Genomic DNA, 15006 nt, shown 5'->3' with positions numbered 1-15006 from the left:
CTTCATATAAACATGGACATATTGGCCAGCTGCATCAGAAACCAAAAGTGTTCATAGAGAACAGCCATGCAGGAGTTGCAACTCACGCGTCATTTTACTGCTTTACTGTTCAACAAAACTCCCTGTCTGTATGGTTTGTCACATAAGAACTGTATCATTTCAACATACTTGCACCACAATCAGCAACACAGTAAGTCACCTCCTTCTTTTGATTCCTGCTATCTCCTCTGTACCAGCTGCACTGTGGGCCTCGTTGGCGCAGTAGGCAGCGCGTCAGTCTCATAATCTGAAGGTCGTGAGTTCGAGCCTCACACGGGGCAAATGTTTAGGTACGTGTTCATTATGTAGACAGAACAATGAGAAACTGAGAACAGTGTGTTGGATGTTGTAGAGAAGACACCGGGGAAATCAGTGCAGTCGCAGTTTGGGACACAGAGTTGTCCCAGTCCCAGTATGTTTTGTCAGAACTGCTTGTCTGTGCATGGATCTGTACATGCTCAAATCTGTTCATCTAATGCCAACAGAAAATGCAGATATAATGTGTACTGGTGCATCTCAAACACACGTGGAAAGTGAAAATTTCACCACTGAACTAAGTTTCCCAGTTACACTGAAAATGTGCATATGATTTTTATATTGTGGATGAGCCAAAGTCATTTCAGACTGTAATAACCATTCAATTTAACAACAGCCCTGTTCAGTATGAAACCTGAATATGATCCTGTTACTTGTCAACTTGTACCCATCAACCATACCATACAGCTCATAACTCTCATAACAGCAAAAAACAAGACGAGCACTGATCCTACAATAAAGTTAGCGTACGCTGTACTGTGAGCATTCCGCAGAAAGAAAAACTATTGCGATGGCCGGGAATCGAACCCGGGTCAACTGCTTGGAAGGCAGCTATGCTCACCACTATACCACCATCGCAGTGGCAAAACAAGGAATTCCACTGCAGAGTCAGCAGTTTGTGTCAGGAATTCCACAGGAGAGGAGAGAGGGAAAAGAGAAGGAGGAGGGGCAGCAAACATGTTGCAGCTGTGACAGATCACCATCACCACCAAACAAAAACTACAACTGTACTCTCATTGCTACTACTCTGGAGAGAGGTGCTTATATTTTTCAGTCCACCCCATCTTTTGGTACAATGGGGATCCATTCCTCTAGTACAGTTCCAGAGACTTGTACAGTTTCTACAATATCAATCTCTGTGCAACAAAGCTGTTCTGGCAGCACATGGGGCTCAAACTCTTACTAAGACGCCTCAGACATTGATTTTACCTGTACTCTGTCATCCATCTGTGACTTTGGCTGTTATTTACAGTTTCTTCAGCAGATCTCCACCCTCTACGTGATGTGTAGTTGTCAACATAAAGGCTGATGGAGATGCCGGGGATTGAACCCGGGGCCTCATACATGCAAAGCATGCGCTCTACCACTGAGCTACATCCCCTCTGCAAACACACAGGAGACATCAGACACACACAGAACAGCACAACTGACTGAATTATTAGCGATGCCTAACCAGGTGATTTAACCCCATTCACACCTCGAGCCGTGTGACCCTAACGACTCACATGACGTCAAGGTGGGGCAACGACCGACCAACGAGTCACACCTGGGCTCATGTGAGCCAAACGACTCGCTTGACCGTGTCAAAATGGCCTGACGTGGTCACAACTACACTTAAGGATTGTGTGTCCTCCTGCACCCCTCAATATTAAAACACCTTCATCATATTAGTAGATGATTTTCACTTTTGATAAAGACAAAGCACAAAATCATGATGGTCTATAGTAACGCTAAGCTACATGATTACAAGATCTAGGTTACAAGGTGCACTGCAATTCACATTGCATTAAACACATGTTTGAACATGTACAACTACACTGAATAAAAAGCCTGTTGCATTGGCCGGAATCGAACCCGGGCCTCCCGCGTGGCAGGCGAGAATTCTACCACTGAACCACCAATGCTCACATGACCACACTTTGTAACCACTGCGCTGACGGAGGCCTTCACAAGAGTATTTTCTTATTGTCAAAGTTTGGTGGGGGATCTTTATAAGATTATGTGATCTCCTTCGAGGACAATAATGTCCACTTTTTGGATAGAGAGGACAGATGGTTTGAGAGAGGTGTAGAAGAGGCCATCTATGTCCATCTGGAACATCCATCTTTAAACAGAGGTGGTGGCCTACAACGATCAGCCAACTGTAACAAGACCTTGAGATCCTTAACCAGGTGATTTAACCCCATTCACACCTCGAGCCATGTGAAGAAAGTCCTCCAAACAGCCTTCTGTTGCAATATTACTCATCCGCTCTGGTGTATGGCAGGATTTGAACTGCTGATAAAGACACTGAACTAACATACTGCAGCTGAATTGGCAGAGCCACAGTTCTGTGAATGGTTTATCACAACTGAGAATGTATAATAGACAGGTAAATGTATTTAATATTAGTTATGTTCAAAACACCATGTGGGATAAGGTCAATTTTAAACTGGTGTGTTTATAATGGATTAGCCACTTCTGTTTAGACTAAGTATAATAAGTAGAGGGAGGAGGAGTGGAGAAGAGGAGGAGCTTGAGAGAGGTGTAAAACAAACACAACAGAGGTGGTGGCCTACAACGATCAGCCAACTGTAACACGACTTCAGATCCTTAACCAGGTGATTTAACCCCATTCACACCTCGAGCCATGTGACCCTAACGACTCACAGGTGGGGCAACGACCGACCAACGAGTCACACTCATGTGAGCCAAACAACTTGCTTGACCATGTCAAAATGGTCTGACGTTGTCGGCAGGATTCGAACCTGCGCGGGAGACCCCAATGGATTTCTAGTCCATCGCCTTAACCACTATCTCATGATATAACCACTCGGGGCGACAAGATCTATACACTGCCCTGTGTGCAGCCATCTGATGTAATCAGCATGCATCATACATGCAAAGCATGCGCTCTACCACTGATAAAGATTTTTTTTAGATTATAATCCGTTACTGTGTTTTCTTTACTGAGTGAGCAATATTCTACTAGCTTCTATATAGAACAGAATAGAATATCAGTGACATCCCAGTGACATCTTTATGACCACATCAAAACGTCAAAGTTTTTATCTCTTCATATAAACATGGACATATTGGCCAGCTGCATCAGAAACCAAAAGTGTTCATAGAGAACAGCCATGCAGGAGTTGCAACTCACGCGTCATTTTACTGCTTTACTGTTCAACAAAACTCCCTGTCTGTATGGTTTGTCACATAAGAACTGTATCATTTCAACATACTTGCACCACAATCAGCAACACAGTAAGTCACCTCCTTCTTTTGATTCCTGCTATCTCCTCTGTACCAGCTGCACTGTGGGCCTCGTTGGCGCAGTAGGCAGCGCGTCAGTCTCATAATCTGAAGGTCGTGAGTTCGAGCCTCACACGGGGCAAATGTTTAGGTACGTGTTCATTATGTAGACAGAACAATGAGAAACTGAGAACAGTGTGTTGGATGTTGTAGAGAAGACACCGGGAAATCAGTGCAGTCGCAGTTTGGACACAGAGTTGTCCCAGTCCCAGTATGTTTTGTCAGAACTGCTTGTCTGTGCATGGATCTGTACATGCTCAAATCTGTTCATCTAATGCCAACAGAAAATGCAGATATAATGTGTACTGGTGCATCTCAAACACACGTGGAAAGTGAAAATTTCACCACTGAACTAAGTTTCCCAGTTACACTGAAAAATGTGCATATGATTTTTATATTGTGGATGAGCCAAAGTCATTTCAGACTGTAATAACCATTCAATTTAACAACAGCCCTGTTCAGTATGAAACCTGAATATGATCCTGTTACTTGTCAACTTGTACCCATCAACCATACCATACAGCTCATAACTCTCATAACAGCAAAAAACAAGACGAGCACTGATCCTACAATAAAGTTAGCGTACGCTGTACTGTGAGCATTCCGCAGAAAGAAAAACTATTGCGATGGCCGGGAATCGAACCCGGGTCAACTGCTTGGAAGGCAGCTATGCTCACCACTATACCACCATCGCAGTGGAAAAACAAGGAATTCCACTGCAGAGTCAGCAGTTTGTGTCAGGAATTCCACAGGAGAGGAGAGAGGGAAAAGAGAAGGAGGAGGGGCAGCAAACATGTTGCAGCTGTGACAGATCACCATCACCACCAAACAAAAAACTACAACTGTACTCTCATTGCTACTACTCTGGAGAGAGGTGCTTATATTTTTCAGTCCACCCCATCTTTTGGTACAATGGGGATCCATTCCTCTAGTACAGTTCCAGAGACTTGTACAGTTTCTACAATATCAATCTCTGTGCAACAAAGCTGTTCTGGCAGCACATGGGGCTCAAACTCTTACTAAGACGCCTCAGACATTGATTTTACCTGTACTCTGTCATCCATCTGTGACTTTGGCTGTTATTTACAGTTTCTTCAGCAGATCTCCACCCTCTACGTGATGTGTAGTTGTCAACATAAAGGCTGATGGAGATGCCGGGGATTGAACCCGGGGCCTCATACATGCAAAGCATGCGCTCTACCACTGAGCTACATCCCCTCTGCAAACACACAGGAGACATCAGACACACACAGAACAGCACAACTGACTGAATTATTAGCGATGCCTAACCAGGTGATTTAACCCCATTCACACCTCGAGCCGTGTGACCCTAACGACTCACATGACGTCAAGGTGGGGCAACGACCGACCAACGAGTCACACCTGGGCTCATGTGAGCCAAACGACTCGCTTGACCGTGTCAAAATGGCCTGACGTGGTCACAACTACACTTAAGGATTGTGTGTCCTCCTGCACCCCTCAATATTAAAACACCTTAATCATATTAGTAGATGATTTTCACTTTTGATAAAGACAAAGCACAAAATCATGATGGTCTATAGTAACGCTAAGCTACATGATTACAAGATCTAGGTTACAAGGTGCACTGCAATTCACATTGCATTAAACACATGTTTGAACATGTACAACTACACTGAATAAAAAGCCTGTTGCATTGGCCGGGAATCGAACCCGGGCCTCCCGCGTGGCAGGCGAGAATTCTACCACTGAACCACCAATGCTCACATGACCACACTTTGTAACCACTGCGCTGACGGAGGCCTTCACAAGAGTATTTTCTTATTGTCAAAGTTTGGTGGGGGATCTTTATAAGATTATGTGATCTCCTTCGAGGACAATAATGTCCACTTTTTGGATAGAGAGGACAGATGGTTTGAGAGAGGTGTAGAAGAGGCCATCTATGTCCATCTGGAACATCCATCTTTAAACAGAGGTGGTGGCCTACAACGATCAGCCAACTGTAACAAGACCTTGAGATCCTTAACCAGGTGATTTAACCCCATTCACACCTCGAGCCATGTGAAGAAAGTCCTCCAAACAGCATTCTGTTGCAATATCACTCATCCGCTCTGGTGTATGGCAGGATTTGAACTGCTGATAAAGACACTGAACTAACATACTGCAGCTGAATTGGCAGAGCCACAGTTCTGTGAATGGTTTATCACAACTGAGAATGTATAATAGACAGGTAAATGTATTTAATATTAGTTATGTTCAAAACACCATGTGGGATAAGGTCAATTTTAAACTGGTGTGTTTATAATGGATTAGCCACTTCTGTTTAGACTAAGTATAATAAGTAGAGGGAGGAGGAGTGGAGAAGAGGAGGAGCTTGAGAGAGGTGTAAAACAAACACAACAGAGGTGGTGGCCTACAACGATCAGCCAACTGTAACACGACTTCAGATCCTTAACCAGGTGATTTAACCCCATTCACACCTCGAGCCATGTGACCCTAACGACTCACAGGTGGAGCAACGACCGACCAACGAGTCACACCTGGGCCAAACAACTTGCTTGACCATGTCAAAATGGTCTGACGTTGTCGGCAGGATTCGAACCTGCGCGGGGAGACCCCAATGGATTTCTAGTCCATCGCCTTAACCACTCGGCCACGACAACTACATAATTGTTAGCGATTGTGTGTCCTCCTGCACCCCTCAATGGAGATGCCGGGGATTGAACCCTGGGCCTCATACATGCAAAGCATGCGCTCTACCACTGATAAAGATTTTTTTTAGATTATAATCCGTTACTGTGTTTTCTTTACTGAGTGAGCAATATTCTACTAGCTTCTATATAGAACAGAATAGAATATCAGTGACATCCCAGTGACATCTTTATGACCACATCAAAACGTCAAAGTTTTTATCTCTTCATATAAACATGGACATATTGGCCAGCTGCATCAGAAACCAAAAGTGTTCATAGAGAACAGCCATGCAGGAGTTGCAACTCACGCGTCATTTTACTGCTTTACTGTTCAACAAAACTCCCTGTCTGTATGGTTTGTCACATAAGAACTGTATCATTTCAACATACTTGCACCACAATCAGCAACACAGTAAGTCACCTCCTTCTTTTGATTCCTGCTATCTCCTCTGTACCAGCTGCACTGCGGGCCTCGTTGGCGCAGTAGGCAGCGCGTCAGTCTCATAATCTGAAGGTCGTGAGTTCGAGCCTCACACGGGGCAAATGTTTAGGTACGTGTTCATTATGTAGACAGAACAATGAGAAACTGAGAACAGTGTGTTGGATGTTGTAGAGAAGACACCGGGGAAATCAGTGCAGTCGCAGTTTGGGACACAGAGTTGTCCCAGTCCCAGTATGTTTTGTCAGAACTGCTTGTCTGTGCATGGATCTGTACATGCTCAAATCTGTTCATCTAATGCCAACAGAAAATGCAGATATAATGTGTACTGGTGCATCTCAAACACACGTGGAAAGTGAAAATTTCACCACTGAACTAAGTTTCCCAGTTACACTGAAAATGTGCATATGATTTTTATATTGTGGATGAGCCAAAGTCATTTCAGACTGTAATAACCATTCAATTTAACAACAGCCCTGTTCAGTATGAAACCTGAATATGATCCTGTTACTTGTCAACTTGTACCCATCAACCATACCATACAGCTCATAACTCTCATAACAGCAAAAAACAAGACGAGCACTGATCCTACAATAAAGTTAGCGTACGCTGTACTGTGAGCATTCCGCAGAAAGAAAAACTATTGCGATGGCCGGGAATCGAACCCGGGTCAACTGCTTGGAAGGCAGCTATGCTCACCACTATACCACCATCGCAGTGGAAAAACAAGGAATTCCACTGCAGAGTCAGCAGTTTGTGTCAGGAATTCCACAGGAGAGGAGAGAGGGAAAAGAGAAGGAGGAGGGGCAGCAAACATGTTGCAGCTGTGACAGATCACCATCACCACCAAACAAAAACTACAACTGTACTCTCATTGCTACTACTCTGGAGAGAGGTGCTTATATTTTTCAGTCCACCCCATCTTTTGGTACAATGGGGATCCATTCCTCTAGTACAGTTCCAGAGACTTGTACAGTTTCTACAATATCAATCTCTGTGCAACAAAGCTGTTCTGGCAGCACATGGGGCTCAAACTCTTACTAAGACGCCTCAGACATTGATTTTACCTGTACTCTGTCATCCATCTGTGACTTTGGCTGTTATTTACAGTTTCTTCAGCAGATCTCCACCCTCTACGTGATGTGTAGTTGTCAACATAAAGGCTGATGGAGATGCCGGGGATTGAACCCGGGGCCTCATACATGCAAAGCATGCGCTCTACCACTGAGCTACATCCCCTCTGCAAACACACAGGAGACATCAGACACACACAGAACAGCACAACTGACTGAATTATTAGCGATGCCTAACCAGGTGATTTAACCCCATTCACACCTCGAGCCGTGTGACCCTAACGACTCACATGACGTCAAGGTGGGGCAACGACCGACCAACGAGTCACACCTGGGCTCATGTGAGCCAAACGACTCGCTTGACCGTGTCAAAATGGCCTGACGTGGTCACAACTACACTTAAGGATTGTGTGTCCTCCTGCACCCCTCAATATTAAAACACCTTAATCATATTAGTAGATGATTTTCACTTTTGATAAAGACAAAGCACAAAATCATGATGGTCTATAGTAACGCTAAGCTACATGATTACAAGATCTAGGTTACAAGGTGCACTGCAATTCACATTGCATTAAACACATGTTTGAACATGTACAACTACACTGAATAAAAAGCCTGTTGCATTGGCCGGGAATCGAACCCGGGCCTCCCGCGTGGCAGGCGAGAATTCTACCACTGAACCACCAATGCTCACATGACCACACTTTGTAACCACTGCGCTGACGGAGGCCTTCACAAGAGTATTTTCTTATTGTCAAAGTTTGGTGGGGGATCTTTATAAGATTATGTGATCTCCTTCGAGGACAATAATGTCCACTTTTTGGATAGAGAGGACAGATGGTTTGAGAGAGGTGTAGAAGAGGCCATCTATGTCCATCTGGAACATCCATCTTTAAACAGAGGTGGTGGCCTACAACGATCAGCCAACTGTAACAAGACCTTGAGATCCTTAACCAGGTGATTTAACCCCATTCACACCTCGAGCCATGTGAAGAAAGTCCTCCAAACAGCATTCTGTTGCAATATCACTCATCCGCTCTGGTGTATGGCAGGATTTGAACTGCTGATAAAGACACTGAACTAACATACTGCAGCTGAATTGGCAGAGCCACAGTTCTGTGAATGGTTTATCACAACTGAGAATGTATAATAGACAGGTAAATGTATTTAATATTAGTTATGTTCAAAACACCATGTGGGATAAGGTCAATTTTAAACTGGTGTGTTTATAATGGATTAGCCACTTCTGTTTAGACTAAGTATAATAAGTAGAGGGAGGAGGAGTGGAGAAGAGGAGGAGCTTGAGAGAGGTGTAAAACAAACACAACAGAGGTGGTGGCCTACAACGATCAGCCAACTGTAACACGACTTCAGATCCTTAACCAGGTGATTTAACCCCATTCACACCTCGAGCCATGTGACCCTAACGACTCACAGGTGGAGCAACGACCGACCAACGAGTCACACCTGGGCCAAACAACTTGCTTGACCATGTCAAAATGGTCTGACGTTGTCGCAGGATTCGAACCTGCGCGGGAGACCCAATGGATTTCTAGTCCATCGCCTTAACCACTCGGCCACGACAACTACATAATTGTTACGATTGTGTGTCCTCCTGCACCCCTCAATGGAGATGCCGGGGATTGAACCCTGGCCTCATACATGCAAAGCATGCGCTCTACCACTGATAAAGATTTTTTTTAGATTATAATCCGTTACTGTGTTTTCTTTACTGAGTGAGCAATATTCTACTAGCTTCTATATAGAACAGAATAGAATATCAGTGACATCCCAGTGACATCTTTATGACCACATCAAAACGTCAAAGTTTTTATCTCTTCATATAAACATGGACATATTGGCCAGCTGCATCAGAAACCAAAAGTGTTCATAGAGAACAGCCATGCAGGAGTTGCAACTCACGCGTCATTTTACTGCTTTACTGTTCAACAAAACTCCCTGTCTGTATGGTTTGTCACATAAGAACTGTATCATTTCAACATACTTGCACCACAATCAGCAACACAGTAAGTCACCTCCTTCTTTTGATTCCTGCTATCTCCTCTGTACCAGCTGCACTGTGGGCCTCGTTGGCGCAGTAGGCAGCGCGTCAGTCTCATAATCTGAAGGTCGTGAGTTCGAGCCTCACACGGGGCAAATGTTTAGGTACGTGTTCATTATGTAGACAGAACAATGAGAAACTGAGAACAGTGTGTTGGATGTTGTAGAGAAGACACCGGGGAAATCAGTGCAGTCGCAGTTTGGGACACAGAGTTGTCCCAGTCCCAGTATGTTTTGTCAGAACTGCTTGTCTGTGCATGGATCTGTACATGCTCAAATCTGTTCATCTAATGCCAACAGAAAATGCAGATATAATGTGTACTGGTGCATCTCAAACACACGTGGAAAGTGAAAATTTCACCACTGAACTAAGTTTCCCAGTTACACTGAAAATGTGCATATGATTTTTATATTGTGGATGAGCCAAAGTCATTTCAGACTGTAATAACCATTCAATTTAACAACAGCCCTGTTCAGTATGAAACCTGAATATGATCCTGTTACTTGTCAACTTGTACCCATCAACCATACCATACAGCTCATAACTCTCATAACAGCAAAAAACAAGACGAGCACTGATCCTACAATAAAGTTAGCGTACGCTGTACTGTGAGCATTCCGCAGAAAGAAAAACTATTGCGATGGCCGGGAATCGAACCCGGGTCAACTGCTTGGAAGGCAGCTATGCTCACCACTATACCACCATCGCAGTGGAAAAACAAGGAATTCCACTGCAGAGTCAGCAGTTTGTGTCAGGAATTCCACAGGAGAGGAGAGAGGGAAAAGAGAAGGAGGAGGGCAGCAAACATGTTGCAGCTGTGACAGATCACCATCACCACCAAACAAAAACTACAACTGTACTCTCATTGCTACTACTCTGGAGAGAGGTGCTTATATTTTTCAGTCCACCCCATCTTTTGGTACAATGGGGATCCATTCCTCTAGTACAGTTCCAGAGACTTGTACAGTTTCTACAATATCAATCTCTGTGCAACAAAGCTGTTCTGGCAGCACATGGGGCTCAAACTCTTACTAAGACGCCTCAGACATTGATTTTACCTGTACTCTGTCATCCATCTGTGACTTTGGCTGTTATTTACAGTTTCTTCAGCAGATCTCCACCCTCTACGTGATGTGTAGTTGTCAACATAAAGGCTGATGGAGATGCCGGGGATTGAACCCGGGGCCTCATACATGCAAAGCATGCGCTCTACCACTGAGCTACATCCCCTCTGCAAACACACAGGAGACATCAGACACACACAGAACAGCACAACTGACTGAATTATTAGCGATGCCTAACCAGGTGATTTAACCCCATTCACACCTCGAGCCGTGTGACCCTAACGACTCACATGACGTCAAGGTGGGGCAACGACCGACCAACGAGTCACACCTGGGCTCATGTGAGCCAAACGACTCGCTTGACCGTGTCAAAATGGCCTGACGTGGTCACAACTACACTTAAGGATTGTGTGTCCTCCTGCACCCCTCAATATTAAAACACCTTAATCATATTAGTAGATGATTTTCACTTTTGATAAAGACAAAGCACAAAATCATGATGGTCTATAGTAACGCTAAGCTACATGATTACAAGATCTAGGTTACAAGGTGCACTGCAATTCACATTGCATTAAACACATGTTTGAACATGTACAACTACACTGAATAAAAAGCCTGTTGCATTGGCCGGGAATCGAACCCGGGCCTCCCGCGTGGCAGGCGAGAATTCTACCACTGAACCACCAATGCTCACATGACCACACTTTGTAACCACTGCGCTGACGGAGGCCTTCACAAGAGTATTTTCTTATTGTCAAAGTTTGGTGGGGGGATCTTTATAAGATTATGTGATCTCCTTCGAGGACAATAATGTCCACTTTTTGGATAGAGAGGACAGATGGTTTGAGAGAGGTGTAGAAGAGGCCATCTATGTCCATCTGGAACATCCATCTTTAAACAGAGGTGGTGGCCTACAACGATCAGCCAACTGTAACAAGACCTTGAGATCCTTAACCAGGTGATTTAACCCCATTCACACCTCGAGCCATGTGAAGAAAGTCCTCCAAACAGCCTTCTGTTGCAATATTACTCATCCGCTCTGGTGTATGGCAGGATTTGAACTGCTGATAAAGACACTGAACTAACATACTGCAGCTGAATTGGCAGAGCCACAGTTCTGTGAATGGTTTATCACAACTGAGAATGTATAATAGACAGGTAAATGTATTTAATATTAGTTATGTTCAAAACACCATGTGGGATAAGGTCAATTTTAAACTGGTGTGTTTATAATGGATTAGCCACTTCTGTTTAGACTAAGTATAATAAGTAGAGGGAGGAGGAGTGGAGAAGAGGAGGAGCTTGAGAGAGGTGTAAAACAAACACAACAGAGGTGGTGGCCTACAACGATCAGCCAACTGTAACACGACTTCAGATCCTTAACCAGGTGATTTAACCCCATTCACACCTCGAGCCATGTGACCCTAACGACTCACAGGTGGAGCAACGACCGACCAACGAGTCACACCTGGGCCATGGGCCAAACAACTTGCTTGACCATGTCAAAATGGTCTGACGTTGTCGGCAGGATTCGAACCTGCGCGGGGAGACCCCAATGGATTTCTAGTCCATCGCCTTAACCACTACTACCGATTGCTGTGGATCTGCACTGCCTGCACCATTGCATCTCCAAATGGAGATGGGGATTGAACCCTGGGCCTCATACATGCAAAGCATGCGCTCTACCACTGATAAAGATTTTTTTTAGATTATAATCCGTTACTGTGTTTTCTTTACTGAGTGAGCAATATTCTACTAGCTTCTATATAGAACAGAATAGAATATCAGTGACATCCCAGTGACATCTTTATGACCACATCAAAACGTCAAAGTTTTTATCTCTTCATATAAACATGGACATATTGGCCAGCTGCATCAGAAACCAAAAGTGTTCATAGAGAACAGCCATGCAGGAGTTGCAACTCACGCGTCATTTTACTGCTTTACTGTTCAACAAAACTCCCTGTCTGTATGGTTTGTCACATAAGAACTGTATCATTTCAACATACTTGCACCACAATCAGCAACACAGTAAGTCACCTCCTTCTTTTGATTCCTGCTATCTCCTCTGTACCAGCTGCACTGTGGGCCTCGTTGGCGCAGTAGGCAGCGCGTCAGTCTCATAATCTGAAGGTCGTGAGTTCGAGCCTCACACGGGGCAAATGTTTAGGTACGTGTTCATTATGTAGACAGAACAATGAGAAACTGAGAACAGTGTGTTGGATGTTGTAGAGAAGACACCGGGGAAATCAGTGCAGTCGCAGTTTGGGACACAGAGTTGTCCCAGTCCCAGTATGTTTTGTCAGAACTGCTTGTCTGTGCATGGATCTGTACATGCTCAAATCTGTTCATCTAATGCCAACAGAAAATGCAGATATAATGTGTACTGGTGCATCTCAAACACACGTGGAAAGTGAAAATTTCACCACTGAACTAAGTTTCCCAGTTACACTGAAAATGTGCATATGATTTTTATATTGTGGATGAGCCAAAGTCATTTCAGACTGTAATAACCATTCAATTTAACAACAGCCCTGTTCAGTATGAAACCTGAATATGATCCTGTTACTTGTCAACTTGTACCCATCAACCATACCATACAGCTCATAACTCTCATAACAGCAAAAAACAAGACGAGCACTGATCCTACAATAAAGTTAGCGTACGCTGTACTGTGAGCATTCCGCAGAAAGAAAAACTATTGCGATGGCCGGGAATCGAACCCGGGTCAACTGCTTGGAAGGCAGCTATGCTCACCACTATACCACCATCGCAGTGGCAAAACAAGGAATTCCACTGCAGAGTCAGCAGTTTGTGTCAGGAATTCCACAGGAGAGGAGAGAGGGAAAAGAGAAGGAGGAGGGGCAGCAAACATGTTGCAGCTGTGACAGATCACCATCACCACCAAACAAAAACTACAACTGTACTCTCATTGCTACTACTCTGGAGAGAGGTGCTTATATTTTTCAGTCCACCCCATCTTTTGGTACAATGGGGATCCATTCCTCTAGTACAGTTCCAGAGACTTGTACAGTTTCTACAATATCAATCTCTGTGCAACAAAGCTGTTCTGGCAGCACATGGGCTCAAACTCTTACTAAGACGCCTCAGACATTGATTTTACCTGTACTCTGTCATCCATCTGTGACTTTGGCTGTTATTTACAGTTTCTTCAGCAGATCTCCACCCTCTACGTGATGTGTAGTTGTCAACATAAAGGCTGATGGAGATGCCGGGATTGAACCCGGGGCCTCATACATGCAAAGCATGCGCTCTACCACTGAGCTACATCCCCTCTGCAAACACACAGGAGACATCAGACACACACAGAACAGCACAACTGACTGAATTATTAGCGATGCCTAACCAGGTGATTTAACCCCATTCACACCTCGAGCCGTGTGACCCTAACGACTCACATGACGTCAAGTGGGGCAACGACCGACCAACGAGTCACACCTGGGCTCATGTGAGCCAAACGACTCGCTTGACCGTGTCAAAATGGCCTGACGTGGTCACAACTACACTTAAGGATTGTGTGTCCTCCTGCACCCCTCAATATTAAAACACCTTCATCATATTAGTAGATGATTTTCACTTTTGATAAAGACAAAGCACAAAATCATGATGGTCTATAGTAACGCTAAGCTACATGATTACAAGATCTAGGTTACAAGGTGCACTGCAATTCACATTGCATTAAACACATGTTTGAACATGTACAACTACACTGAATAAAAAGCCTGTTGCATTGGCCGGGAATCGAACCCGGGCCTCCCGCGTGGCAGGCGAGAATTCTACCACTGAACCACCAATGCTCACATGACCACACTTTGTAACCACTGCACTGACGGAGGCCTTCACAAGAGTATTTTCTTATTGTCAAAGTTTGGTGGGGGATCTTTATAAGATTATGTGATCTCCTTCGAGGACAATAATGTCCACTTTTTGGATAGAGAGGACAGATGGTTTGAGAGAGGTGTAGAAGAGGCCATCTATGTCCATCTGGAACATCCATCTTTAAACAGAGGTGGTGGCCTACAACGATCAGCCAACTGTAACAAGACCTTGAGATCCTTAACCAGGTGATTTAACCCCATTCACACCTCGAGCCATGTGAAGAAAGTCCTCCAAACAGCCTTCTGTTGCAATATTACTCATCCGCTCTGGTGTATGGCAGGATTTGAACTGCTGATAAAGACACTGAACTAACATACTGCAGCTGAATTGGCAGAGCCACAGTTCTGTGAATGGTTTATCACAACTGAGAATGTATAATAGACAGGTAAATGTATTTAATATTAGTTATGTTCAAAACACCATGTGGGAT

General features: G+C 44.3%; 20 non-coding genes across 20 annotated transcripts; 5 read left to right on the top strand and 15 right to left on the bottom strand.

Moving 5' to 3' along the window:
* The first annotated feature begins 247 nt into the window (after window positions 1-247).
* On the top strand, window positions 248-320 carry trnam-cau (transfer RNA methionine (anticodon CAU)). The gene has a single exon. It is a non-coding gene; the product is annotated as a tRNA-Met (tRNA).
* Window positions 321-861: 541 nt separating this feature from the next.
* trnag-ucc (transfer RNA glycine (anticodon UCC)) lies at window positions 862-933 on the bottom strand. Its single transcript has one exon. It is a non-coding gene; the product is annotated as a tRNA-Gly (tRNA).
* Window positions 934-1384: 451 nt separating this feature from the next.
* Window positions 1385-1456, bottom strand: trnaa-ugc (transfer RNA alanine (anticodon UGC)). Its single transcript has one exon. It is a non-coding gene; the product is annotated as a tRNA-Ala (tRNA).
* A 1919-nt stretch (window positions 1457-3375) lies between these two features.
* Window positions 3376-3448, top strand: trnam-cau (transfer RNA methionine (anticodon CAU)). Its single transcript has one exon. It is a non-coding gene; the product is annotated as a tRNA-Met (tRNA).
* Window positions 3449-3988: 540 nt separating this feature from the next.
* trnag-ucc (transfer RNA glycine (anticodon UCC)) lies at window positions 3989-4060 on the bottom strand. Its single transcript has one exon. It is a non-coding gene; the product is annotated as a tRNA-Gly (tRNA).
* A 452-nt stretch (window positions 4061-4512) lies between these two features.
* trnaa-ugc (transfer RNA alanine (anticodon UGC)) lies at window positions 4513-4584 on the bottom strand. The gene has a single exon. It is a non-coding gene; the product is annotated as a tRNA-Ala (tRNA).
* A 453-nt stretch (window positions 4585-5037) lies between these two features.
* trnag-gcc (transfer RNA glycine (anticodon GCC)) lies at window positions 5038-5108 on the bottom strand. Its single transcript has one exon. It is a non-coding gene; the product is annotated as a tRNA-Gly (tRNA).
* Window positions 5109-5926: 818 nt separating this feature from the next.
* trnas-aga (transfer RNA serine (anticodon AGA)) lies at window positions 5927-6008 on the bottom strand. The gene has a single exon. It is a non-coding gene; the product is annotated as a tRNA-Ser (tRNA).
* Window positions 6009-6507: 499 nt separating this feature from the next.
* Window positions 6508-6580, top strand: trnam-cau (transfer RNA methionine (anticodon CAU)). Its single transcript has one exon. It is a non-coding gene; the product is annotated as a tRNA-Met (tRNA).
* A 541-nt stretch (window positions 6581-7121) lies between these two features.
* trnag-ucc (transfer RNA glycine (anticodon UCC)) lies at window positions 7122-7193 on the bottom strand. Its single transcript has one exon. It is a non-coding gene; the product is annotated as a tRNA-Gly (tRNA).
* A 451-nt stretch (window positions 7194-7644) lies between these two features.
* trnaa-ugc (transfer RNA alanine (anticodon UGC)) lies at window positions 7645-7716 on the bottom strand. Its single transcript has one exon. It is a non-coding gene; the product is annotated as a tRNA-Ala (tRNA).
* A 453-nt stretch (window positions 7717-8169) lies between these two features.
* trnag-gcc (transfer RNA glycine (anticodon GCC)) lies at window positions 8170-8240 on the bottom strand. Its single transcript has one exon. It is a non-coding gene; the product is annotated as a tRNA-Gly (tRNA).
* A 1394-nt stretch (window positions 8241-9634) lies between these two features.
* Window positions 9635-9707, top strand: trnam-cau (transfer RNA methionine (anticodon CAU)). Its single transcript has one exon. It is a non-coding gene; the product is annotated as a tRNA-Met (tRNA).
* A 541-nt stretch (window positions 9708-10248) lies between these two features.
* On the bottom strand, window positions 10249-10320 carry trnag-ucc (transfer RNA glycine (anticodon UCC)). Its single transcript has one exon. It is a non-coding gene; the product is annotated as a tRNA-Gly (tRNA).
* A 450-nt stretch (window positions 10321-10770) lies between these two features.
* On the bottom strand, window positions 10771-10842 carry trnaa-ugc (transfer RNA alanine (anticodon UGC)). Its single transcript has one exon. It is a non-coding gene; the product is annotated as a tRNA-Ala (tRNA).
* Window positions 10843-11295: 453 nt separating this feature from the next.
* trnag-gcc (transfer RNA glycine (anticodon GCC)) lies at window positions 11296-11366 on the bottom strand. The gene has a single exon. It is a non-coding gene; the product is annotated as a tRNA-Gly (tRNA).
* A 1398-nt stretch (window positions 11367-12764) lies between these two features.
* trnam-cau (transfer RNA methionine (anticodon CAU)) lies at window positions 12765-12837 on the top strand. The gene has a single exon. It is a non-coding gene; the product is annotated as a tRNA-Met (tRNA).
* A 541-nt stretch (window positions 12838-13378) lies between these two features.
* trnag-ucc (transfer RNA glycine (anticodon UCC)) lies at window positions 13379-13450 on the bottom strand. Its single transcript has one exon. It is a non-coding gene; the product is annotated as a tRNA-Gly (tRNA).
* A 450-nt stretch (window positions 13451-13900) lies between these two features.
* Window positions 13901-13971, bottom strand: trnaa-ugc (transfer RNA alanine (anticodon UGC)). The gene has a single exon. It is a non-coding gene; the product is annotated as a tRNA-Ala (tRNA).
* A 452-nt stretch (window positions 13972-14423) lies between these two features.
* trnag-gcc (transfer RNA glycine (anticodon GCC)) lies at window positions 14424-14494 on the bottom strand. The gene has a single exon. It is a non-coding gene; the product is annotated as a tRNA-Gly (tRNA).
* Window positions 14495-15006: the final 512 nt, after the last annotated feature.

This window comes from Lates calcarifer, unplaced genomic scaffold (genome assembly GCF_001640805.2).
Source record: "Lates calcarifer isolate ASB-BC8 unplaced genomic scaffold, TLL_Latcal_v3 _unitig_376_quiver_2995, whole genome shotgun sequence".
Lineage (NCBI taxonomy): Eukaryota > Metazoa > Chordata > Actinopteri > Centropomidae > Lates > Lates calcarifer.
Note: the sequence above shows the minus strand (reverse complement) of the source record. Positions and strands in the feature narration are given on the sequence as shown.